Genomic DNA, 24,998 nt, shown 5'->3' on the forward strand with positions numbered 1-24,998 from the left:
GGAACACTGGCGGCTTGTCACAATGCCCCCCGATGACATCACAATAGCGCTGCTGCCTAGAAAACAAGCTGCGCAGAAGAAGTTGTTCTTTGGGTGGGAGGGTGGGCTAGTGGAAGGAGGGGGCAATCTCTTTTTTTCCCGGGTGGTAGGGGGATGACAGGAGAAGGGAAGCGGGTGGTGAGAAAGGTACAGAGGGCAGGGTTTGGGGGCTGGGAAGGAAAGGGAAAAGATTAGGGTTTGGGGATGATGAAAGGGCTTTCTACGGGTAAGGATGGCAAAGGGTGGCAGTGACGGAAAGTCAGGCAACCTGTCCTGTCCGTCTTTTTGTATCGTGAATTGGAAAGACTGCAAGGGGGAGGGGAGTTGCTTGCGCCCTAAAGGAGGAGTTATTCAGATTCATTGCAGTGGGCGGCGGCTGCAAAACGCACCATTCTTCTTGTTTTGGCTCTGCAAAGCAGCCTTTTCAAGGGTTGGCTTGGGTGACAAAATGTCTTGTGTAGGCGTGGGTTTGTCTCCCTCTCGCTCTCTCTCCCTAAGATGTGTCCGGCATAGGCCAGGGTGCCACTCGAGGCCCAAACCAATTCTGGTTATCGCTTCTCGGCCTTTTGGCTAAGATCAAGTGTAGTATCTGTTCTTATCAGTTTAATATCTGATACGTCCCCTATCTGGGGACCATATATTAAATGGATTTTTAGAACAGGGAGATGGAAAAAGAGCTTGCTCTGTCCACTCCACGCATTGACCTGGTATTGCAGTACCTCCAGGAACGGTGCACCCCTTCTTAACCCAGTTTCCAAAAGCAGAACTCAATTCACCTGATTCATATTAGCCCGATTTAATGAATTGGAAGAAAGCATACGTCTTCATATGCACCTCAATTTGGCCCATTCACTTTTCACACTTCCTCCTTTTGTTTTTTATCTTTCACACTTTTGACTTTCTTTATTCATCCAAATAGCAAACTCATCACCACTCAACCTGACCAACTCGGCTATGTCCCCGTGCTGCAGTTCTCTGTCTTATCTAGATCATTTGCAATTGAATGGAATAGATCCCTTTTGGACAAAGTGGATTCACCTGCTGCTGCAGTGACCACAGGTGTGATAACATCTAGAATTGGCATCTGGTGCGATCTCTCCGCTTCCACTCCAAAGAAAGTTACCTGTTTATTCCTATCATGCATTGGTTTTTGGGGTTTTCTTTGAGTAATGATGATCTCTTTAGTAGTCTGTTGGCGCCCTCTCCTGGAGGAATAGTTTGCTTGCTCTTGGACATTCTAAAAGAGAGGTCATGATAGACATTGAGCTTCTGAGCTCAATTGGGGACAGTCATGGGTGATGAATGTTTGCAACCTACTGCGAAGCCTCATACCGCAATATAAGGAACGTCAAATACTAAGAAAGGGCGGCCTATGAAAGAATTACTACTTTCAATAAGTACACTTAAACGGCTAATTGGGAATAGAAAAACTGTAAAAAGCCCTCTGAGAAAGCCCCCCTCTAACCTTTGATAGTAAGCTTTTCTGTAGTCTGCCTGTTGATGTATTTTCCGTTTGAACTGTGCACAACATGAAGAGACGGAACACTGGCGGCTTGTCACAATGCCCCCCGATGACATCACAATAGCGCTGCTGCCTAGAAAACAAGCTGCGCAGAAGAAGTTGTTCTTTGGGTGGGAGGGTGGGCTAGTGGAAGGAGGGGGCAATCTCTTTTTTTCCCGGGTGGTAGGGGGATGACAGGAGAAGGGAAGCGGGTGGTGAGAAAGGTACAGAGGGCAGGGTTTGGGGGCTGGGAAGGAAAGGGAAAAGATTAGGGTTTGGGGATGATGAAAGGGCTTTCTACGGGTAAGGATGGCAAAGGGTGGCAGTGACGGAAAGTCAGGCAACCTGTCCTGTCCGTCTTTTTGTATCGTGAATTGGAAAGACTGCAAGGGGGAGGGGAGTTGCTTGCGCCCTAAAGGAGGAGTTATTCAGATTCATTGCAGTGGGCGGCGGCTGCAAAACGCACCATTCTTCTTGTTTTGGCTCTGCAAAGCAGCCTTTTCAAGGGTTGGCTTGGGTGACAAAATGTCTTGTGTAGGCGTGGGTTTGTCTCCCTCTCGCTCTCTCTCCCTAAGATGTGTCCGGCATAGGCCAGGGTGCCACTCGAGGCCCAAACCAATTCTGGTTATCGCTTCTCGGCCTTTTGGCTAAGATCAAGTGTAGTATCTGTTCTTATCAGTTTAATATCTGATACGTCCCCTATCTGGGGACCATATATTAAATGGATTTTTAGAACAGGGAGATGGAAAAAGAGCTTGCTCTGTCCACTCCACGCATTGACCTGGTATTGCAGTACCTCCAGGAACGGTGCACCCCTTCTTAACCCAGTTTCCAAAAGCAGAACTCAATTCACCTGATTCATATTAGCCCGATTTAATGAATTGGAAGAAAGCATACGTCTTCATATGCACCTCAATTTGGCCCATTCACTTTTCACACTTCCTCCTTTTGTTTTTTATCTTTCACACTTTTGACTTTCTTTATTCATCCAAATAGCAAACTCATCACCACTCAACCTGACCAACTCGGCTATGTCCCCGTGCTGCAGTTCTCTGTCTTATCTAGATCATTTGCAATTGAATGGAATAGATCCCTTTTGGACAAAGTGGATTCACCTGCTGCTGCAGTGACCACAGGTGTGATAACATCTAGAATTGGCATCTGGTGCGATCTCTCCGCTTCCACTCCAAAGAAAGTTACCTGTTTATTCCTATCATGCATTGGTTTTTGGGGTTTTCTTTGAGTAATGATGATCTCTTTAGTAGTCTGTTGGCGCCCTCTCCTGGAGGAATAGTTTGCTTGCTCTTGGACATTCTAAAAGAGAGGTCATGATAGACATTGAGCTTCTGAGCTCAATTGGGGACAGTCATGGGTGATGAATGTTTGCAACCTACTGCGAAGCCTCATACCGCAATATAAGGAACGTCAAATACTAAGAAAGGGCGGCCTATGAAAGAATTACTACTTTCAATAAGTACACTTAAACGGCTAATTGGGAATAGAAAAACTGTAAAAAGCCCTCTGAGAAAGCCCCCCTCTAACCTTTGATAGTAAGCTTTTCTGTAGTCTGCCTGTTGATGTATTTTCCGTTTGAACTGTGCACAACATGAAGAGACGGAACACTGGCGGCTTGTCACAATGCCCCCCGATGACATCACAATAGCGCTGCTGCCTAGAAAACAAGCTGCGCAGAAGAAGTTGTTCTTTGGGTGGGAGGGTGGGCTAGTGGAAGGAGGGGGCAATCTCTTTTTTTCCCGGGTGGTAGGGGGATGACAGGAGAAGGGAAGCGGGTGGTGAGAAAGGTACAGAGGGCAGGGTTTGGGGGCTGGGAAGGAAAGGGAAAAGATTAGGGTTTGGGGATGATGAAAGGGCTTTCTACGGGTAAGGATGGCAAAGGGTGGCAGTGACGGAAAGTCAGGCAACCTGTCCTGTCCGTCTTTTTGTATCGTGAATTGGAAAGACTGCAAGGGGGAGGGGAGTTGCTTGCGCCCTAAAGGAGGAGTTATTCAGATTCATTGCAGTGGGCGGCGGCTGCAAAACGCACCATTCTTCTTGTTTTGGCTCTGCAAAGCAGCCTTTTCAAGGGTTGGCTTGGGTGACAAAATGTCTTGTGTAGGCGTGGGTTTGTCTCCCTCTCGCTCTCTCTCCCTAAGATGTGTCCGGCATAGGCCAGGGTGCCACTCGAGGCCCAAACCAATTCTGGTTATCGCTTCTCGGCCTTTTGGCTAAGATCAAGTGTAGTATCTGTTCTTATCAGTTTAATATCTGATACGTCCCCTATCTGGGGACCATATATTAAATGGATTTTTAGAACAGGGAGATGGAAAAAGAGCTTGCTCTGTCCACTCCACGCATTGACCTGGTATTGCAGTACCTCCAGGAACGGTGCACCCCTTCTTAACCCAGTTTCCAAAAGCAGAACTCAATTCACCTGATTCATATTAGCCCGATTTAATGAATTGGAAGAAAGCATACGTCTTCATATGCACCTCAATTTGGCCCATTCACTTTTCACACTTCCTCCTTTTGTTTTTTATCTTTCACACTTTTGACTTTCTTTATTCATCCAAATAGCAAACTCATCACCACTCAACCTGACCAACTCGGCTATGTCCCCGTGCTGCAGTTCTCTGTCTTATCTAGATCATTTGCAATTGAATGGAATAGATCCCTTTTGGACAAAGTGGATTCACCTGCTGCTGCAGTGACCACAGGTGTGATAACATCTAGAATTGGCATCTGGTGCGATCTCTCCGCTTCCACTCCAAAGAAAGTTACCTGTTTATTCCTATCATGCATTGGTTTTTGGGGTTTTCTTTGAGTAATGATGATCTCTTTAGTAGTCTGTTGGCGCCCTCTCCTGGAGGAATAGTTTGCTTGCTCTTGGACATTCTAAAAGAGAGGTCATGATAGACATTGAGCTTCTGAGCTCAATTGGGGACAGTCATGGGTGATGAATGTTTGCAACCTACTGCGAAGCCTCATACCGCAATATAAGGAACGTCAAATACTAAGAAAGGGCGGCCTATGAAAGAATTACTACTTTCAATAAGTACACTTAAACGGCTAATTGGGAATAGAAAAACTGTAAAAAGCCCTCTGAGAAAGCCCCCCTCTAACCTTTGATAGTAAGCTTTTCTGTAGTCTGCCTGTTGATGTATTTTCCGTTTGAACTGTGCACAACATGAAGAGACGGAACACTGGCGGCTTGTCACAATGCCCCCCGATGACATCACAATAGCGCTGCTGCCTAGAAAACAAGCTGCGCAGAAGAAGTTGTTCTTTGGGTGGGAGGGTGGGCTAGTGGAAGGAGGGGGCAATCTCTTTTTTTCCCGGGTGGTAGGGGGATGACAGGAGAAGGGAAGCGGGTGGTGAGAAAGGTACAGAGGGCAGGGTTTGGGGGCTGGGAAGGAAAGGGAAAAGATTAGGGTTTGGGGATGATGAAAGGGCTTTCTACGGGTAAGGATGGCAAAGGGTGGCAGTGACGGAAAGTCAGGCAACCTGTCCTGTCCGTCTTTTTGTATCGTGAATTGGAAAGACTGCAAGGGGGAGGGGAGTTGCTTGCGCCCTAAAGGAGGAGTTATTCAGATTCATTGCAGTGGGCGGCGGCTGCAAAACGCACCATTCTTCTTGTTTTGGCTCTGCAAAGCAGCCTTTTCAAGGGTTGGCTTGGGTGACAAAATGTCTTGTGTAGGCGTGGGTTTGTCTCCCTCTCGCTCTCTCTCCCTAAGATGTGTCCGGCATAGGCCAGGGTGCCACTCGAGGCCCAAACCAATTCTGGTTATCGCTTCTCGGCCTTTTGGCTAAGATCAAGTGTAGTATCTGTTCTTATCAGTTTAATATCTGATACGTCCCCTATCTGGGGACCATATATTAAATGGATTTTTAGAACAGGGAGATGGAAAAAGAGCTTGCTCTGTCCACTCCACGCATTGACCTGGTATTGCAGTACCTCCAGGAACGGTGCACCCCTTCTTAACCCAGTTTCCAAAAGCAGAACTCAATTCACCTGATTCATATTAGCCCGATTTAATGAATTGGAAGAAAGCATACGTCTTCATATGCACCTCAATTTGGCCCATTCACTTTTCACACTTCCTCCTTTTGTTTTTTATCTTTCACACTTTTGACTTTCTTTATTCATCCAAATAGCAAACTCATCACCACTCAACCTGACCAACTCGGCTATGTCCCCGTGCTGCAGTTCTCTGTCTTATCTAGATCATTTGCAATTGAATGGAATAGATCCCTTTTGGACAAAGTGGATTCACCTGCTGCTGCAGTGACCACAGGTGTGATAACATCTAGAATTGGCATCTGGTGCGATCTCTCCGCTTCCACTCCAAAGAAAGTTACCTGTTTATTCCTATCATGCATTGGTTTTTGGGGTTTTCTTTGAGTAATGATGATCTCTTTAGTAGTCTGTTGGCGCCCTCTCCTGGAGGAATAGTTTGCTTGCTCTTGGACATTCTAAAAGAGAGGTCATGATAGACATTGAGCTTCTGAGCTCAATTGGGGACAGTCATGGGTGATGAATGTTTGCAACCTACTGCGAAGCCTCATACCGCAATATAAGGAACGTCAAATACTAAGAAAGGGCGGCCTATGAAAGAATTACTACTTTCAATAAGTACACTTAAACGGCTAATTGGGAATAGAAAAACTGTAAAAAGCCCTCTGAGAAAGCCCCCCTCTAACCTTTGATAGTAAGCTTTTCTGTAGTCTGCCTGTTGATGTATTTTCCGTTTGAACTGTGCACAACATGAAGAGACGGAACACTGGCGGCTTGTCACAATGCCCCCCGATGACATCACAATAGCGCTGCTGCCTAGAAAACAAGCTGCGCAGAAGAAGTTGTTCTTTGGGTGGGAGGGTGGGCTAGTGGAAGGAGGGGGCAATCTCTTTTTTTCCCGGGTGGTAGGGGGATGACAGGAGAAGGGAAGCGGGTGGTGAGAAAGGTACAGAGGGCAGGGTTTGGGGGCTGGGAAGGAAAGGGAAAAGATTAGGGTTTGGGGATGATGAAAGGGCTTTCTACGGGTAAGGATGGCAAAGGGTGGCAGTGACGGAAAGTCAGGCAACCTGTCCTGTCCGTCTTTTTGTATCGTGAATTGGAAAGACTGCAAGGGGGAGGGGAGTTGCTTGCGCCCTAAAGGAGGAGTTATTCAGATTCATTGCAGTGGGCGGCGGCTGCAAAACGCACCATTCTTCTTGTTTTGGCTCTGCAAAGCAGCCTTTTCAAGGGTTGGCTTGGGTGACAAAATGTCTTGTGTAGGCGTGGGTTTGTCTCCCTCTCGCTCTCTCTCCCTAAGATGTGTCCGGCATAGGCCAGGGTGCCACTCGAGGCCCAAACCAATTCTGGTTATCGCTTCTCGGCCTTTTGGCTAAGATCAAGTGTAGTATCTGTTCTTATCAGTTTAATATCTGATACGTCCCCTATCTGGGGACCATATATTAAATGGATTTTTAGAACAGGGAGATGGAAAAAGAGCTTGCTCTGTCCACTCCACGCATTGACCTGGTATTGCAGTACCTCCAGGAACGGTGCACCCCTTCTTAACCCAGTTTCCAAAAGCAGAACTCAATTCACCTGATTCATATTAGCCCGATTTAATGAATTGGAAGAAAGCATACGTCTTCATATGCACCTCAATTTGGCCCATTCACTTTTCACACTTCCTCCTTTTGTTTTTTATCTTTCACACTTTTGACTTTCTTTATTCATCCAAATAGCAAACTCATCACCACTCAACCTGACCAACTCGGCTATGTCCCCGTGCTGCAGTTCTCTGTCTTATCTAGATCATTTGCAATTGAATGGAATAGATCCCTTTTGGACAAAGTGGATTCACACTGCTGCTGCAGTGACCACAGGTGTGATAACATCTAGAATTGGCATCTGGTGCGATCTCTCCGCTTCCACTCCAAAGAAAGTTACCTGTTTATTCCTATCATGCATTGGTTTTTGGGGTTTTCTTTGAGTAATGATGATCTCTTTAGTAGTCTGTTGGCGCCCTCTCCTGGAGGAATAGTTTGCTTGCTCTTGGACATTCTAAAAGAGAGGTCATGATAGACATTGAGCTTCTGAGCTCAATTGGGGACAGTCATGGGTGATGAATGTTTGCAACCTACTGCGAAGCCTCATACCGCAATATAAGGAACGTCAAATACTAAGAAAGGGCGGCCTATGAAAGAATTACTACTTTCAATAAGTACACTTAAACGGCTAATTGGGAATAGAAAAACTGTAAAAAGCCCTCTGAGAAAGCCCCCCTCTAACCTTTGATAGTAAGCTTTTCTGTAGTCTGCCTGTTGATGTATTTTCCGTTTGAACTGTGCACAACATGAAGAGACGGAACACTGGCGGCTTGTCACAATGCCCCCCGATGACATCACAATAGCGCTGCTGCCTAGAAAACAAGCTGCGCAGAAGAAGTTGTTCTTTGGGTGGGAGGGTGGGCTAGTGGAAGGAGGGGGCAATCTCTTTTTTTCCCGGGTGGTAGGGGGATGACAGGAGAAGGGAAGCGGGTGGTGAGAAAGGTACAGAGGGCAGGGTTTGGGGGCTGGGAAGGAAAGGGAAAAGATTAGGGTTTGGGGATGATGAAAGGGCTTTCTACGGGTAAGGATGGCAAAGGGTGGCAGTGACGGAAAGTCAGGCAACCTGTCCTGTCCGTCTTTTTGTATCGTGAATTGGAAAGACTGCAAGGGGGAGGGGAGTTGCTTGCGCCCTAAAGGAGGAGTTATTCAGATTCATTGCAGTGGGCGGCGGCTGCAAAACGCACCATTCTTCTTGTTTTGGCTCTGCAAAGCAGCCTTTTCAAGGGTTGGCTTGGGTGACAAAATGTCTTGTGTAGGCGTGGGTTTGTCTCCCTCTCGCTCTCTCTCCCTAAGATGTGTCCGGCATAGGCCAGGGTGCCACTCGAGGCCCAAACCAATTCTGGTTATCGCTTCTCGGCCTTTTGGCTAAGATCAAGTGTAGTATCTGTTCTTATCAGTTTAATATCTGATACGTCCCCTATCTGGGGACCATATATTAAATGGATTTTTAGAACAGGGAGATGGAAAAAGAGCTTGCTCTGTCCACTCCACGCATTGACCTGGTATTGCAGTACCTCCAGGAACGGTGCACCCCTTCTTAACCCAGTTTCCAAAAGCAGAACTCAATTCACCTGATTCATATTAGCCCGATTTAATGAATTGGAAGAAAGCATACGTCTTCATATGCACCTCAATTTGGCCCATTCACTTTTCACACTTCCTCCTTTTGTTTTTTATCTTTCACACTTTTGACTTTCTTTATTCATCCAAATAGCAAACTCATCACCACTCAACCTGACCAACTCGGCTATGTCCCCGTGCTGCAGTTCTCTGTCTTATCTAGATCATTTGCAATTGAATGGAATAGATCCCTTTTGGACAAAGTGGATTCACCTGCTGCTGCAGTGACCACAGGTGTGATAACATCTAGAATTGGCATCTGGTGCGATCTCTCCGCTTCCACTCCAAAGAAAGTTACCTGTTTATTCCTATCATGCATTGGTTTTTGGGGTTTTCTTTGAGTAATGATGATCTCTTTAGTAGTCTGTTGGCGCCCTCTCCTGGAGGAATAGTTTGCTTGCTCTTGGACATTCTAAAAGAGAGGTCATGATAGACATTGAGCTTCTGAGCTCAATTGGGGACAGTCATGGGTGATGAATGTTTGCAACCTACTGCGAAGCCTCATACCGCAATATAAGGAACGTCAAATACTAAGAAAGGGCGGCCTATGAAAGAATTACTACTTTCAATAAGTACACTTAAACGGCTAATTGGGAATAGAAAAACTGTAAAAAGCCCTCTGAGAAAGCCCCCCTCTAACCTTTGATAGTAAGCTTTTCTGTAGTCTGCCTGTTGATGTATTTTCCGTTTGAACTGTGCACAACATGAAGAGACGGAACACTGGCGGCTTGTCACAATGCCCCCCGATGACATCACAATAGCGCTGCTGCCTAGAAAACAAGCTGCGCAGAAGAAGTTGTTCTTTGGGTGGGAGGGTGGGCTAGTGGAAGGAGGGGGCAATCTCTTTTTTTCCCGGGTGGTAGGGGGATGACAGGAGAAGGGAAGCGGGTGGTGAGAAAGGTACAGAGGGCAGGGTTTGGGGGCTGGGAAGGAAAGGGAAAAGATTAGGGTTTGGGGATGATGAAAGGGCTTTCTACGGGTAAGGATGGCAAAGGGTGGCAGTGACGGAAAGTCAGGCAACCTGTCCTGTCCGTCTTTTTGTATCGTGAATTGGAAAGACTGCAAGGGGGAGGGGAGTTGCTTGCGCCCTAAAGGAGGAGTTATTCAGATTCATTGCAGTGGGCGGCGGCTGCAAAACGCACCATTCTTCTTGTTTTGGCTCTGCAAAGCAGCCTTTTCAAGGGTTGGCTTGGGTGACAAAATGTCTTGTGTAGGCGTGGGTTTGTCTCCCTCTCGCTCTCTCTCCCTAAGATGTGTCCGGCATAGGCCAGGGTGCCACTCGAGGCCCAAACCAATTCTGGTTATCGCTTCTCGGCCTTTTGGCTAAGATCAAGTGTAGTATCTGTTCTTATCAGTTTAATATCTGATACGTCCCCTATCTGGGGACCATATATTAAATGGATTTTTAGAACAGGGAGATGGAAAAAGAGCTTGCTCTGTCCACTCCACGCATTGACCTGGTATTGCAGTACCTCCAGGAACGGTGCACCCCTTCTTAACCCAGTTTCCAAAAGCAGAACTCAATTCACCTGATTCATATTAGCCCGATTTAATGAATTGGAAGAAAGCATACGTCTTCATATGCACCTCAATTTGGCCCATTCACTTTTCACACTTCCTCCTTTTGTTTTTTATCTTTCACACTTTTGACTTTCTTTATTCATCCAAATAGCAAACTCATCACCACTCAACCTGACCAACTCGGCTATGTCCCCGTGCTGCAGTTCTCTGTCTTATCTAGATCATTTGCAATTGAATGGAATAGATCCCTTTTGGACAAAGTGGATTCACCTGCTGCTGCAGTGACCACAGGTGTGATAACATCTAGAATTGGCATCTGGTGCGATCTCTCCGCTTCCACTCCAAAGAAAGTTACCTGTTTATTCCTATCATGCATTGGTTTTTGGGGTTTTCTTTGAGTAATGATGATCTCTTTAGTAGTCTGTTGGCGCCCTCTCCTGGAGGAATAGTTTGCTTGCTCTTGGACATTCTAAAAGAGAGGTCATGATAGACATTGAGCTTCTGAGCTCAATTGGGGACAGTCATGGGTGATGAATGTTTGCAACCTACTGCGAAGCCTCATACCGCAATATAAGGAACGTCAAATACTAAGAAAGGGCGGCCTATGAAAGAATTACTACTTTCAATAAGTACACTTAAACGGCTAATTGGGAATAGAAAAACTGTAAAAAGCCCTCTGAGAAAGCCCCCCTCTAACCTTTGATAGTAAGCTTTTCTGTAGTCTGCCTGTTGATGTATTTTCCGTTTGAACTGTGCACAACATGAAGAGACGGAACACTGGCGGCTTGTCACAATGCCCCCCGATGACATCACAATAGCGCTGCTGCCTAGAAAACAAGCTGCGCAGAAGAAGTTGTTCTTTGGGTGGGAGGGTGGGCTAGTGGAAGGAGGGGGCAATCTCTTTTTTTCCCGGGTGGTAGGGGGATGACAGGAGAAGGGAAGCGGGTGGTGAGAAAGGTACAGAGGGCAGGGTTTGGGGGCTGGGAAGGAAAGGGAAAAGATTAGGGTTTGGGGATGATGAAAGGGCTTTCTACGGGTAAGGATGGCAAAGGGTGGCAGTGACGGAAAGTCAGGCAACCTGTCCTGTCCGTCTTTTTGTATCGTGAATTGGAAAGACTGCAAGGGGGAGGGGAGTTGCTTGCGCCCTAAAGGAGGAGTTATTCAGATTCATTGCAGTGGGCGGCGGCTGCAAAACGCACCATTCTTCTTGTTTTGGCTCTGCAAAGCAGCCTTTTCAAGGGTTGGCTTGGGTGACAAAATGTCTTGTGTAGGCGTGGGTTTGTCTCCCTCTCGCTCTCTCTCCCTAAGATGTGTCCGGCATAGGCCAGGGTGCCACTCGAGGCCCAAACCAATTCTGGTTATCGCTTCTCGGCCTTTTGGCTAAGATCAAGTGTAGTATCTGTTCTTATCAGTTTAATATCTGATACGTCCCCTATCTGGGGACCATATATTAAATGGATTTTTAGAACAGGGAGATGGAAAAAGAGCTTGCTCTGTCCACTCCACGCATTGACCTGGTATTGCAGTACCTCCAGGAACGGTGCACCCCTTCTTAACCCAGTTTCCAAAAGCAGAACTCAATTCACCTGATTCATATTAGCCCGATTTAATGAATTGGAAGAAAGCATACGTCTTCATATGCACCTCAATTTGGCCCATTCACTTTTCACACTTCCTCCTTTTGTTTTTTATCTTTCACACTTTTGACTTTCTTTATTCATCCAAATAGCAAACTCATCACCACTCAACCTGACCAACTCGGCTATGTCCCCGTGCTGCAGTTCTCTGTCTTATCTAGATCATTTGCAATTGAATGGAATAGATCCCTTTTGGACAAAGTGGATTCACCTGCTGCTGCAGTGACCACAGGTGTGATAACATCTAGAATTGGCATCTGGTGCGATCTCTCCGCTTCCACTCCAAAGAAAGTTACCTGTTTATTCCTATCATGCATTGGTTTTTGGGGTTTTCTTTGAGTAATGATGATCTCTTTAGTAGTCTGTTGGCGCCCTCTCCTGGAGGAATAGTTTGCTTGCTCTTGGACATTCTAAAAGAGAGGTCATGATAGACATTGAGCTTCTGAGCTCAATTGGGGACAGTCATGGGTGATGAATGTTTGCAACCTACTGCGAAGCCTCATACCGCAATATAAGGAACGTCAAATACTAAGAAAGGGCGGCCTATGAAAGAATTACTACTTTCAATAAGTACACTTAAACGGCTAATTGGGAATAGAAAAACTGTAAAAAGCCCTCTGAGAAAGCCCCCCTCTAACCTTTGATAGTAAGCTTTTCTGTAGTCTGCCTGTTGATGTATTTTCCGTTTGAACTGTGCACAACATGAAGAGACGGAACACTGGCGGCTTGTCACAATGCCCCCCGATGACATCACAATAGCGCTGCTGCCTAGAAAACAAGCTGCGCAGAAGAAGTTGTTCTTTGGGTGGGAGGGTGGGCTAGTGGAAGGAGGGGGCAATCTCTTTTTTTCCCGGGTGGTAGGGGGATGACAGGAGAAGGGAAGCGGGTGGTGAGAAAGGTACAGAGGGCAGGGTTTGGGGGCTGGGAAGGAAAGGGAAAAGATTAGGGTTTGGGGATGATGAAAGGGCTTTCTACGGGTAAGGATGGCAAAGGGTGGCAGTGACGGAAAGTCAGGCAACCTGTCCTGTCCGTCTTTTTGTATCGTGAATTGGAAAGACTGCAAGGGGGAGGGGAGTTGCTTGCGCCCTAAAGGAGGAGTTATTCAGATTCATTGCAGTGGGCGGCGGCTGCAAAACGCACCATTCTTCTTGTTTTGGCTCTGCAAAGCAGCCTTTTCAAGGGTTGGCTTGGGTGACAAAATGTCTTGTGTAGGCGTGGGTTTGTCTCCCTCTCGCTCTCTCTCCCTAAGATGTGTCCGGCATAGGCCAGGGTGCCACTCGAGGCCCAAACCAATTCTGGTTATCGCTTCTCGGCCTTTTGGCTAAGATCAAGTGTAGTATCTGTTCTTATCAGTTTAATATCTGATACGTCCCCTATCTGGGGACCATATATTAAATGGATTTTTAGAACAGGGAGATGGAAAAAGAGCTTGCTCTGTCCACTCCACGCATTGACCTGGTATTGCAGTACCTCCAGGAACGGTGCACCCCTTCTTAACCCAGTTTCCAAAAGCAGAACTCAATTCACCTGATTCATATTAGCCCGATTTAATGAATTGGAAGAAAGCATACGTCTTCATATGCACCTCAATTTGGCCCATTCACTTTTCACACTTCCTCCTTTTGTTTTTTATCTTTCACACTTTTGACTTTCTTTATTCATCCAAATAGCAAACTCATCACCACTCAACCTGACCAACTCGGCTATGTCCCCGTGCTGCAGTTCTCTGTCTTATCTAGATCATTTGCAATTGAATGGAATAGATCCCTTTTGGACAAAGTGGATTCACCTGCTGCTGCAGTGACCACAGGTGTGATAACATCTAGAATTGGCATCTGGTGCGATCTCTCCGCTTCCACTCCAAAGAAAGTTACCTGTTTATTCCTATCATGCATTGGTTTTTGGGGTTTTCTTTGAGTAATGATGATCTCTTTAGTAGTCTGTTGGCGCCCTCTCCTGGAGGAATAGTTTGCTTGCTCTTGGACATTCTAAAAGAGAGGTCATGATAGACATTGAGCTTCTGAGCTCAATTGGGGACAGTCATGGGTGATGAATGTTTGCAACCTACTGCGAAGCCTCATACCGCAATATAAGGAACGTCAAATACTAAGAAAGGGCGGCCTATGAAAGAATTACTACTTTCAATAAGTACACTTAAACGGCTAATTGGGAATAGAAAAACTGTAAAAAGCCCTCTGAGAAAGCCCCCCTCTAACCTTTGATAGTAAGCTTTTCTGTAGTCTGCCTGTTGATGTATTTTCCGTTTGAACTGTGCACAACATGAAGAGACGGAACACTGGCGGCTTGTCACAATGCCCCCCGATGACATCACAATAGCGCTGCTGCCTAGAAAACAAGCTGCGCAGAAGAAGTTGTTCTTTGGGTGGGAGGGTGGGCTAGTGGAAGGAGGGGGCAATCTCTTTTTTTCCCGGGTGGTAGGGGGATGACAGGAGAAGGGAAGCGGGTGGTGAGAAAGGTACAGAGGGCAGGGTTTGGGGGCTGGGAAGGAAAGGGAAAAGATTAGGGTTTGGGGATGATGAAAGGGCTTTCTACGGGTAAGGATGGCAAAGGGTGGCAGTGACGGAAAGTCAGGCAACCTGTCCTGTCCGTCTTTTTGTATCGTGAATTGGAAAGACTGCAAGGGGGAGGGGAGTTGCTTGCGCCCTAAAGGAGGAGTTATTCAGATTCATTGCAGTGGGCGGCGGCTGCAAAACGCACCATTCTTCTTGTTTTGGCTCTGCAAAGCAGCCTTTTCAAGGGTTGGCTTGGGTGACAAAATGTCTTGTGTAGGCGTGGGTTTGTCTCCCTCTCGCTCTCTCTCCCTAAGATGTGTCCGGCATAGGCCAGGGTGCCACTCGAGGCCCAAACCAATTCTGGTTATCGCTTCTCGGCCTTTTGGCTAAGATCAAGTGTAGTATCTGTTCTTATCAGTTTAATATCTGATACGTCCCCTATCTGGGGACCATATATTAAATGGATTTTTAGAACAGGGAGATGGAAAAAGAGCTTGCTCTGTCCACTCCACGCATTGACCTGGTATTGCAGTACCTCCAGGAACGGTGCACCCCTTCTTAACCCAGTTTCCAAAAGCAGAACTCAATTCACCTGATTCATATTAGCCCGATTTAATGAATTGGAAGAAAGCATACGTCTTCATATGCACCTCAATTTGGCCCATTCACTTTTCACACTTCCTCCTTTTGTTTTTTATCTTTCACACTTTTGACTTTCTTTATTCATCCAAATAGCAAACTCATCACCACTCAACCTGACCAACTCGGCTATGTCCCCGTGCTGCAGTTCTCTGTCTTATCTAGATCATTTGCAATTGAATGGAATAGATCCCTTTTGGACAAAGTGGATTCACCTGCTGCTGCAGTGACCACAGGTGTGATAACATCTAGAATTGGCATCTGGTGCGATCTCTCCGCTTCCACTCCAAAGAAAGTTACCTGTTTATTCCTATCATGCATTGGTTTTTGGGGTTTTCTTTGAGTAATGATGATCTCTTTAGTAGTCTGTTGGCGCCCTCTCCTGGAGGAATAGTTTGCTTGCTCTTGGACATTCTAAAAGAGAGGTCATGATAGACATTGAGCTTCTGAGCTCAATTGGGGACAGTCATGGGTGATGAATGTTTGCAACCTACTGCGAAGCCTCATACCGCAATATAAGGAACGTCAAATACTAAGAAAGGGCGGCCTATGAAAGAATTACTACTTTCAATAAGTACACTTAAACGGCTAATTGGGAATAGAAAAACTGTAAAAAGCCCTCTGAGAAAGCCCCCCTCTAACCTTTGATAGTAAGCTTTTCTGTAGTCTGCCTGTTGATGTATTTTCCGTTTGAACTGTGCACAACATGAAGAGACGGAACACTGGCGGCTTGTCACAATGCCCCCCGATGACATCACAATAGCGCTGCTGCCTAGAAAACAAGCTGCGCAGAAGAAGTTGTTCTTTGGGTGGGAGGGTGGGCTAGTGGAAGGAGGGGGCAATCTCTTTTTTTCCCGGGTGGTAGGGGGATGACAGGAGAAGGGAAGCGGGTGGTGAGAAAGGTACAGAGGGCAGGGTTTGGGGGCTGGGAAGGAAAGGGAAAAGATTAGGGTTTGGGGATGATGAAAGGGCTTTCTACGGGTAAGGATGGCAAAGGGTGGCAGTGACGGAAAGTCAGGCAACCTGTCCTGTCCGTCTTTTTGTATCGTGAATTGGAAAGACTGCAAGGGGGAGGGGAGTTGCTTGCGCCCTAAAGGAGGAGTTATTCAGATTCATTGCAGTGGGCGGCGGCTGCAAAACGCACCATTCTTCTTGTTTTGGCTCTGCAAAGCAGCCTTTTCAAGGGTTGGCTTGGGTGACAAAATGTCTTGTGTAGGCGTGGGTTTGTCTCCCTCTCGCTCTCTCTCCCTAAGATGTGTCCGGCATAGGCCAGGGTGCCACTCGAGGCCCAAACCAATTCTGGTTATCGCTTCTCGGCCTTTTGGCTAAGATCAAGTGTAGTATCTGTTCTTATCAGTTTAATATCTGATACGTCCCCTATCTGGGGACCATATATTAAATGGATTTTTAGAACAGGGAGATGGAAAAAGAGCTTGCTCTGTCCACTCCACGCATTGACCTGGTATTGCAGTACCTCCAGGAACGGTGCACCCCTTCTTAACCCAGTTTCCAAAAGCAGAACTCAATTCACCTGATTCATATTAGCCCGATTTAATGAATTGGAAGAAAGCATACGTCTTCATATGCACCTCAATTTGGCCCATTCACTTTTCACACTTCCTCCTTTTGTTTTTTATCTTTCACACTTTTGACTTTCTTTATTCATCCAAATAGCAAACTCATCACCACTCAACCTGACCAACTCGGCTATGTCCCCGTGCTGCAGTTCTCTGTCTTATCTAGATCATTTGCAATTGAATGGAATAGATCCCTTTTGGACAAAGTGGATTCACCTGCTGCTGCAGTGACCACAGGTGTGATAACATCTAGAATTGGCATCTGGTGCGATCTCTCCGCTTCCACTCCAAAGAAAGTTACCTGTTTATTCCTATCATGCATTGGTTTTTGGGGTTTTCTTTGAGTAATGATGATCTCTTTAGTAGTCTGTTGGCGCCCTCTCCTGGAGGAATAGTTTGCTTGCTCTTGGACATTCTAAAAGAGAGGTCATGATAGACATTGAGCTTCTGAGCTCAATTGGGGACAGTCATGGGTGATGAATGTTTGCAACCTACTGCGAAGCCTCATACCGCAATATAAGGAACGTCAAATACTAAGAAAGGGCGGCCTATGAAAGAATTACTACTTTCAATAAGTACACTTAAACGGCTAATTGGGAATAGAAAAACTGTAAAAAGCCCTCTGAGAAAGCCCCCCTCTAACCTTTGATAGTAAGCTTTTCTGTAGTCTGCCTGTTGATGTATTTTCCGTTTGAACTGTGCACAACATGAAGAGACGGAACACTGGCGGCTTGTCACAATGCCCCCCGATGACATCACAATAGCGCTGCTGCCTAGAAAACAAGCTGCGCAGAAGAAGTTGTTCTTTGGGTGGGAGGGTGGGCTAGTGGAAGGAGGGGGCAATCTCTTTTTTTCCCGGGTGGTAGGGGGATGACAGGAGAAGGGAAGCGGGTGGTGAGAAAGGTACAGAGGGCAGGGTTTGGGGGCTGGGAAGGAAAGGGAAAAGATTAGGGTTTGGGGATGATGAAAGGGCTTTCTACGGGTAAGGATGGCAAAGGGTGGCAGTGACGGAAAGTCAGGCAACCTGTCCTGTCCGTCTTTTTGTATCGTGAATTGGAAAGACTGCAAGGGGGAGGGGAGTTGCTTGCGCCCTAAAGGAGGAGTTATTCAGATTCATTGCAGTGGGCGGCGGCTGCAAAACGCACCATTCTTCTTGTTTTGGCTCTGCAAAGCAGCCTTTTCAAGGGTTGGCTTGGGTGACAAAATGTCTTGTGTAGGCGTGGGTTTGTCTCCCTCTCGCTCTCTCTCCCTAAGATGTGTCCGGCATAGGCCAGGGTGCCACTCGAGGCCCAAACCAATTCTGGTTATCGCTTCTCGGCCTTTTGGCTAAGATCAAGTGTAGTATCTGTTCTTATCAGTTTAATATCTGATACGTCCCCTATCTGGGGACCATATATTAAATGGATTTTTAGAACAGGGAGATGGAAAAAGAGCTTGCTCTGTCCACTCCACGCATTGACCTGGTATTGCAGTACCTCCAGGAACGGTGCACCCCTTCTTAACCCAGTTTCCAAAAGCAGAACTCAATTCACCTGATTCATATTAGCCCGATTTAATGAATTGGAAGAAAGCATACGTCTTCATATGCACCTCAATTTGGCCCATTCACTTTTCACACTTCCTCCTTTTGTTTTTTATCTTTCACACTTTTGACTTTCTTTATTCATCCAAATAGCAAACTCATCACCACTCAACCTGACCAACTCGGCTATGTCCCCGTGCTGCAGTTCTCTGTCTTATCTAGATCATTTGCAATTGAATGGAATAGATCCCTTTTGGACAAAGTGGATTCACCTGCTGCTGCAGTGACCACAGGTGTGATAACATCTAGAATTGGCATCTGGTGCGATCTCTCCGCTTCCACTCCAAAGAAAGTTACCTGTTTATTCCTATCATGCATTGGTTTTTGGGGTTTTCTTTGAGTAATGATGATCTCTTTAGTAGTCTGTTGGCGCCCTCTCCTGGAGGAATAGTTTGCTTGCTCTTGGACATTCTAAAAGAGAGGTCATGATAGACATTGAGCTTCTGAGCTCAATTGGGGACAGTCATGGGTGATGAATGTTTGCAACCTACTGCGAAGCCTCATACCGCAATATAAGGAACGTCAAATACTAAGAAAGGGCGGCCTATGAAAGAATTACTACTTTCAATAAGTACACTTAAACGGCTAATTGGGAATAGAAAAACTGTAAAAAGCCCTCTGAGAAAGCCCCCCTCTAACCTTTGATAGTAAGCTTTTCTGTAGTCTGCCTGTTGATGTATTTTCCGTTTGAACTGTGCACAACATGAAGAGACGGAACACTGGCGGCTTGTCACAATGCCCCCCGATGACATCACAATAGCGCTGCTGCCTAGAAAACAAGCTGCGCAGAAGAAGTTGTTCTTTGGGTGGGAGGGTGGGCTAGTGGAAGGAGGGGGCAATCTCTTTTTTTCCCGGGTGGTAGGGGGATGACAGGAGAAGGGAAGCGGGTGGTGAGAAAGGTACAGAGGGCAGGGTTTGGGGGCTGGGAAGGAAAGGGAAAAGATTAGGGTTTGGGGATGATGAAAGGGCTTTCTACGGGTAAGGATGGCAAAGGGTGGCAGTGACGGAAAGTCAGGCAACCTGTCCTGTCCGTCTTTTTGTATCGTGAATTGGAAAGACTGCAAGGGGGAGGGGAGTTGCTTGCGCCCTAAAGGAGGAGTTATTCAGATTCATTGCAGTGGGCGGCGGCTGCAAAACGCACCATTCTTCTTGTTTTGGCTCTGCAAAGCAGCCTTTTCAAGGGTTGGCTTGGGTGACAAAATGTCTTGTGTAGGCGTGGGTTTGTCTCCCTCTCGCTCTCTCGCCCTAAGATGTGTCCGGCATAGGCCAGGGTGCCACTCGAGGCCCAAACCAATTCTGGTTATCGCTTCTCGGCCTTTTGGCTAAGATCAAGTGTAGTATCTGTTCTTATCAGTTTAATATCTGATACGTCCCCTATCTGGGGACCATATATTAAATGGATTTTTAGAACAGGGAGATGGAAAAAGAGCTTGCTCTGTCCACTCCACGCATTGACCTGGTATTGCAGTACCTCCAGGAACGGTGCACCCCTTCTTAACCCAGTTTCCAAAAGCAGAACTCAATTCACCTGATTCATATTAGCCCGATTTAATGAATTGGAAGAAAGCATACGTCTTCATATGCACCTCAATTTGGCCCATTCACTTTTCACACTTCCTCCTTTTGTTTTTTATCTTTCACACTTTTGACTTTCTTTATTCATCCAAATAGCAAACTCATCACCACTCAACCTGACCAACTCGGCTATGTCCCCGTGCTGCAGTTCTCTGTCTTATCTAGATCATTTGCAATTGAATGGAATAGATCCCTTTTGGACAAAGTGGATTCACCTGCTGCTGCAGTGACCACAGGTGTGATAACATCTAGAATTGGCATCTGGTGCGATCTCTCCGCTTCCACTCCAAAGAAAGTTACCTGTTTATTCCTATCATGCATTGGTTTTTGGGGTTTTCTTTGAGTAATGATGATCTCTTTAGTAGTCTGTTGGCGCCCTCTCCTGGAGGAATAGTTTGCTTGCTCTTGGACATTCTAAAAGAGAGGTCATGATAGACATTGAGCTTCTGAGCTCAATTGGGGACAGTCATGGGTGATGAATGTTTGCAACCTACTGCGAAGCCTCATACCGCAATATAAGGAACGTCAAATACTAAGAAAGGGCGGCCTATGAAAGAATTACTACTTTCAATAAGTACACTTAAACGGCTAATTGGGAATAGAAAAACTGTAAAAAGCCCTCTGAGAAAGCCCCCCTCTAACCTTTGATAGTAAGCTTTTCTGTAGTCTGCCTGTTGATGTATTTTCCGTTTGAACTGTGCACAACATGAAGAGACGGAACACTGGCGGCTTGTCACAATGCCCCCCGATGACATCACAATAGCGCTGCTGCCTAGAAAACAAGCTGCGCAGAAGAAGTTGTTCTTTGGGTGGGAGGGTGGGCTAGTGGAAGGAGGGGGCAATCTCTTTTTTTCCCGGGTGGTAGGGGGATGACAGGAGAAGGGAAGCGGGTGGTGAGAAAGGTACAGAGGGCAGGGTTTGGGGGCTGGGAAGGAAAGGGAAAAGATTAGGGTTTGGGGATGATGAAAGGGCTTTCTACGGGTAAGGATGGCAAAGGGTGGCAGTGACGGAAAGTCAGGCAACCTGTCCTGTCCGTCTTTTTGTATCGTGAATTGGAAAGACTGCAAGGGGGAGGGGAGTTGCTTGCGCCCTAAAGGAGGAGTTATTCAGATTCATTGCAGTGGGCGGCGGCTGCAAAACGCACCATTCTTCTTGTTTTGGCTCTGCAAAGCAGCCTTTTCAAGGGTTGGCTTGGGTGACAAAATGTCTTGTGTAGGCGTGGGTTTGTCTCCCTCTCGCTCTCTCTCCCTAAGATGTGTCCGGCATAGGCCAGGGTGCCACTCGAGGCCCAAACCAATTCTGGTTATCGCTTCTCGGCCTTTTGGCTAAGATCAAGTGTAGTATCTGTTCTTATCAGTTTAATATCTGATACGTCCCCTATCTGGGGACCATATATTAAATGGATTTTTAGAACAGGGAGATGGAAAAAGAGCTTGCTCTGTCCACTCCACGCATTGACCTGGTATTGCAGTACCTCCAGGAACGGTGCACCCCTTCTTAACCCAGTTTCCAAAAGCAGAACTCAATTCACCTGATTCATATTAGCCCGATTTAATGAATTGGAAGAAAGCATACGTCTTCATATGCACCTCAATTTGGCCCATTCACTTTTCACACTTCCTCCTTTTGTTTTTTATCTTTCACACTTTTGACTTTCTTTATTCATCCAAATAGCAAACTCATCACCACTCAACCTGACCAACTCGGCTATGTCCCCGTGCTGCAGTTCTCTGTCTTATCTAGATCATTTGCAATTGAATGGAATAGATCCCTTTTGGACAAAGTGGATTCACCTGCTGCTGCAGTGACCACAGGTGTGATAACATCTAGAATTGGCATCTGGTGCGATCTCTCCGCTTCCACTCCAAAGAAAGTTACCTGTTTATTCCTATCATGCATTGGTTTTTGGGGTTTTCTTTGAGTAATGATGATCTCTTTAGTAGTCTGTTGGCGCCCTCTCCTGGAGGAATAGTTTGCTTGCTCTTGGACATTCTAAAAGAGAGGTCATGATAGACATTGAGCTTCTGAGCTCAATTGGGGACAGTCATGGGTGATGAATGTTTGCAACCTACTGCGAAGCCTCATACCGCAATATAAGGAACGTCAAATACTAAGAAAGGGCGGCCTATGAAAGAATTACTACTTTCAATAAGTACACTTAAACGGCTAATTGGGAATAGAAAAACTGTAAAAAGCCCTCTGAGAAAGCCCCCCTCTAACCTTTGATAGTAAGCTTTTCTGTAGTCTGCCTGTTGATGTATTTTCCGTTTGAACTGTGCACAACATGAAGAGACGGAACACTGGCGGCTTGTCACAATGCCCCCCGATGACATCACAATAGCGCTGCTGCCTAGAAAACAAGCTGCGCAGAAGAAGTTGTTCTTTGGGTGGGAGGGTGGGCTAGTGGAAGGAGGGGGCAATCTCTTTTTTTCCCGGGTGGTAGGGGGATGACAGGAGAAGGGAAGCGGGTGGTGAGAAAGGTACAGAGGGCAGGGTTTGGGGGCTGGGAAGGAAAGGGAAAAGATTAGGGTTTGGGGATGATGAAAGGGCTTTCTACGGGTAAGGATGGCAAAGGGTGGCAGTGACGGAAAGTCAGGCAACCTGTCCTGTCCGTCTTTTTGTATCGTGAATTGGAAAGACTGCAAGGGGGAGGGGAGTTGCTTGCGCCCTAAAGGAGGAGTTATTCAGATTCATTGCAGTGGGCGGCGGCTGCAAAACGCACCATTCTTCTTGTTTTGGCTCTGCAAAGCAGCCTTTTCAAGGGTTGGCTTGGGTGACAAAATGTCTTGTGTAGGCGTGGGTTTGTCTCCCTCTCGCTCTCTCTCCCTAAGATGTGTCCGGCATAGGCCAGGGTGCCACTCGAGGCCCAAACCAATTCTGGTTATCGCTTCTCGGCCTTTTGGCTAAGATCAAGTGTAGTATCTGTTCTTATCAGTTTAATATCTGATACGTCCCCTATCTGGGGACCATATATTAAATGGATTTTTAGAACAGGGAGATGGAAAAAGAGCTTGCTCTGTCCACTCCACGCATTGACCTGGTATTGCAGTACCTCCAGGAACGGTGCACCCCTTCTTAACCCAGTTTCCAAAAGCAGAACTCAATTCACCTGATTCATATTAGCCCGATTTAATGAATTGGAAGAAAGCATACGTCTTCATATGCACCTCAATTTGGCCCATTCACTTTTCACACTTCCTCCTTTTGTTTTTTATCTTTCACACTTTTGACTTTCTTTATTCATCCAAATAGCAAACTCATCACCACTCAACCTGACCAACTCGGCTATGTCCCCGTGCTGCAGTTCTCTGTCTTATCTAGATCATTTGCAATTGAATGGAATAGATCCCTTTTGGACAAAGTGGATTCACCTGCTGCTGCAGTGACCACAGGTGTGATAACATCTAGAATTGGCATCTGGTGCGATCTCTCCGCTTCCACTCCAAAGAAAGTTACCTGTTTATTCCTATCATGCATTGGTTTTTGGGGTTTTCTTTGAGTAATGATGATCTCTTTAGTAGTCTGTTGGCGCCCTCTCCTGGAGGAATAGTTTGCTTGCTCTTGGACATTCTAAAAGAGAGGTCATGATAGACATTGAGCTTCTGAGCTCAATTGGGGACAGTCATGGGTGATGAATGTTTGCAACCTACTGCGAAGCCTCATACCGCAATATAAGGAACGTCAAATACTAAGAAAGGGCGGCCTATGAAAGAATTACTACTTTCAATAAGTACACTTAAACGGCTAATTGGGAATAGAAAAACTGTAAAAAGCCCTCTGAGAAAGCCCCCCTCTAACCTTTGATAGTAAGCTTTTCTGTAGTCTGCCTGTTGATGTATTTTCCGTTTGAACTGTGCACAACATGAAGAGACGGAACACTGGCGGCTTGTCACAATGCCCCCCGATGACATCACAATAGCGCTGCTGCCTAGAAAACAAGCTGCGCAGAAGAAGTTGTTCTTTGGGTGGGAGGGTGGGCTAGTGGAAGGAGGGGGCAATCTCTTTTTTTCCCGGGTGGTAGGGGGATGACAGGAGAAGGGAAGCGGGTGGTGAGAAAGGTACAGAGGGCAGGGTTTGGGGGCTGGGAAGGAAAGGGAAAAGATTAGGGTTTGGGGATGATGAAAGGGCTTTCTACGGGTAAGGATGGCAAAGGGTGGCAGTGACGGAAAGTCAGGCAACCTGTCCTGTCCGTCTTTTTGTATCGTGAATTGGAAAGACTGCAAGGGGGAGGGGAGTTGCTTGCGCCCTAAAGGAGGAGTTATTCAGATTCATTGCAGTGGGCGGCGGCTGCAAAACGCACCATTCTTCTTGTTTTGGCTCTGCAAAGCAGCCTTTTCAAGGGTTGGCTTGGGTGACAAAATGTCTTGTGTAGGCGTGGGTTTGTCTCCCTCTCGCTCTCTCTCCCTAAGATGTGTCCGGCATAGGCCAGGGTGCCACTCGAGGCCCAAACCAATTCTGGTTATCGCTTCTCGGCCTTTTGGCTAAGATCAAGTGTAGTATCTGTTCTTATCAGTTTAATATCTGATACGTCCCCTATCTGGGGACCATATATTAAATGGATTTTTAGAACAGGGAGATGGAAAAAGAGCTTGCTCTGTCCACTCCACGCATTGACCTGGTATTGCAGTACCTCCAGGAACGGTGCACCCCTTCTTAACCCAGTTTCCAAAAGCAGAACTCAATTCACCTGATTCATATTAGCCCGATTTAATGAATTGGAAGAAAGCATACGTCTTCATATGCACCTCAATTTGGCCCATTCACTTTTCACACTTCCTCCTTTTGTTTTTTATCTTTCACACTTTTGACTTTCTTTATTCATCCAAATAGCAAACTCATCACCACTCAACCTGACCAACTCGGCTATGTCCCCGTGCTGCAGTTCTCTGTCTTATCTAGATCATTTGCAATTGAATGGAATAGATCCCTTTTGGACAAAGTGGATTCACCTGCTGCTGCAGTGACCACAGGTGTGATAACATCTAGAATTGGCATCTGGTGCGATCTCTCCGCTTCCACTCCAAAGAAAGTTACCTGTTTATTCCTATCATGCATTGGTTTTTGGGGTTTTCTTTGAGTAATGATGATCTCTTTAGTAGTCTGTTGGCGCCCTCTCCTGGAGGAATAGTTTGCTTGCTCTTGGACATTCTAAAAGAGAGGTCATGATAGACATTGAGCTTCTGAGCTCAATTGGGGACA

At 46.4% G+C, this 24,998-nt stretch overlaps 16 non-coding genes across 16 annotated transcripts; all 16 read left to right on the forward strand.

The window, feature by feature from the left end:
• Positions 1 to 589: 589 nt before the first annotated feature.
• On the forward strand, positions 590 to 780 carry LOC142268029 (U2 spliceosomal RNA). The gene has a single exon (XR_012733814.1). It is a non-coding gene; the product is annotated as a U2 spliceosomal RNA (small nuclear RNA).
• A 1,387-nt stretch (positions 781 to 2,167) lies between these two features.
• On the forward strand, positions 2,168 to 2,358 carry LOC142268071 (U2 spliceosomal RNA). The gene has a single exon (XR_012733851.1). It is a non-coding gene; the product is annotated as a U2 spliceosomal RNA (small nuclear RNA).
• Positions 2,359 to 3,745: 1,387 nt separating this feature from the next.
• LOC142268083 (U2 spliceosomal RNA) lies at positions 3,746 to 3,936 on the forward strand. Its single transcript, XR_012733862.1, has one exon. It is a non-coding gene; the product is annotated as a U2 spliceosomal RNA (small nuclear RNA).
• Positions 3,937 to 5,323: 1,387 nt separating this feature from the next.
• On the forward strand, positions 5,324 to 5,514 carry LOC142268095 (U2 spliceosomal RNA). Its single transcript, XR_012733873.1, has one exon. It is a non-coding gene; the product is annotated as a U2 spliceosomal RNA (small nuclear RNA).
• A 1,387-nt stretch (positions 5,515 to 6,901) lies between these two features.
• LOC142268107 (U2 spliceosomal RNA) lies at positions 6,902 to 7,092 on the forward strand. Its single transcript, XR_012733884.1, has one exon. It is a non-coding gene; the product is annotated as a U2 spliceosomal RNA (small nuclear RNA).
• Positions 7,093 to 8,480: 1,388 nt separating this feature from the next.
• Positions 8,481 to 8,671, forward strand: LOC142268035 (U2 spliceosomal RNA). The gene has a single exon (XR_012733820.1). It is a non-coding gene; the product is annotated as a U2 spliceosomal RNA (small nuclear RNA).
• Positions 8,672 to 10,058: 1,387 nt separating this feature from the next.
• LOC142268047 (U2 spliceosomal RNA) lies at positions 10,059 to 10,249 on the forward strand. Its single transcript, XR_012733831.1, has one exon. It is a non-coding gene; the product is annotated as a U2 spliceosomal RNA (small nuclear RNA).
• Positions 10,250 to 11,636: 1,387 nt separating this feature from the next.
• Positions 11,637 to 11,827, forward strand: LOC142268060 (U2 spliceosomal RNA). Its single transcript, XR_012733842.1, has one exon. It is a non-coding gene; the product is annotated as a U2 spliceosomal RNA (small nuclear RNA).
• Positions 11,828 to 13,214: 1,387 nt separating this feature from the next.
• LOC142268063 (U2 spliceosomal RNA) lies at positions 13,215 to 13,405 on the forward strand. Its single transcript, XR_012733844.1, has one exon. It is a non-coding gene; the product is annotated as a U2 spliceosomal RNA (small nuclear RNA).
• Positions 13,406 to 14,792: 1,387 nt separating this feature from the next.
• On the forward strand, positions 14,793 to 14,983 carry LOC142268064 (U2 spliceosomal RNA). The gene has a single exon (XR_012733845.1). It is a non-coding gene; the product is annotated as a U2 spliceosomal RNA (small nuclear RNA).
• Positions 14,984 to 16,370: 1,387 nt separating this feature from the next.
• Positions 16,371 to 16,561, forward strand: LOC142268065 (U2 spliceosomal RNA). Its single transcript, XR_012733846.1, has one exon. It is a non-coding gene; the product is annotated as a U2 spliceosomal RNA (small nuclear RNA).
• A 1,387-nt stretch (positions 16,562 to 17,948) lies between these two features.
• LOC142268066 (U2 spliceosomal RNA) lies at positions 17,949 to 18,139 on the forward strand. Its single transcript, XR_012733847.1, has one exon. It is a non-coding gene; the product is annotated as a U2 spliceosomal RNA (small nuclear RNA).
• A 1,387-nt stretch (positions 18,140 to 19,526) lies between these two features.
• On the forward strand, positions 19,527 to 19,717 carry LOC142268067 (U2 spliceosomal RNA). The gene has a single exon (XR_012733848.1). It is a non-coding gene; the product is annotated as a U2 spliceosomal RNA (small nuclear RNA).
• Positions 19,718 to 21,104: 1,387 nt separating this feature from the next.
• On the forward strand, positions 21,105 to 21,295 carry LOC142268068 (U2 spliceosomal RNA). Its single transcript, XR_012733849.1, has one exon. It is a non-coding gene; the product is annotated as a U2 spliceosomal RNA (small nuclear RNA).
• A 1,387-nt stretch (positions 21,296 to 22,682) lies between these two features.
• On the forward strand, positions 22,683 to 22,873 carry LOC142268069 (U2 spliceosomal RNA). The gene has a single exon (XR_012733850.1). It is a non-coding gene; the product is annotated as a U2 spliceosomal RNA (small nuclear RNA).
• A 1,387-nt stretch (positions 22,874 to 24,260) lies between these two features.
• Positions 24,261 to 24,451, forward strand: LOC142268072 (U2 spliceosomal RNA). The gene has a single exon (XR_012733852.1). It is a non-coding gene; the product is annotated as a U2 spliceosomal RNA (small nuclear RNA).
• The last annotated feature ends 547 nt before the right edge of the window (positions 24,452 to 24,998 follow it).

This window comes from Anomaloglossus baeobatrachus, unplaced genomic scaffold (assembly GCF_048569485.1).
Source record: "Anomaloglossus baeobatrachus isolate aAnoBae1 unplaced genomic scaffold, aAnoBae1.hap1 Scaffold_2985, whole genome shotgun sequence".
In the NCBI taxonomy this organism is placed as follows: Eukaryota; Metazoa; Chordata; class Amphibia; order Anura; family Aromobatidae; genus Anomaloglossus; species Anomaloglossus baeobatrachus.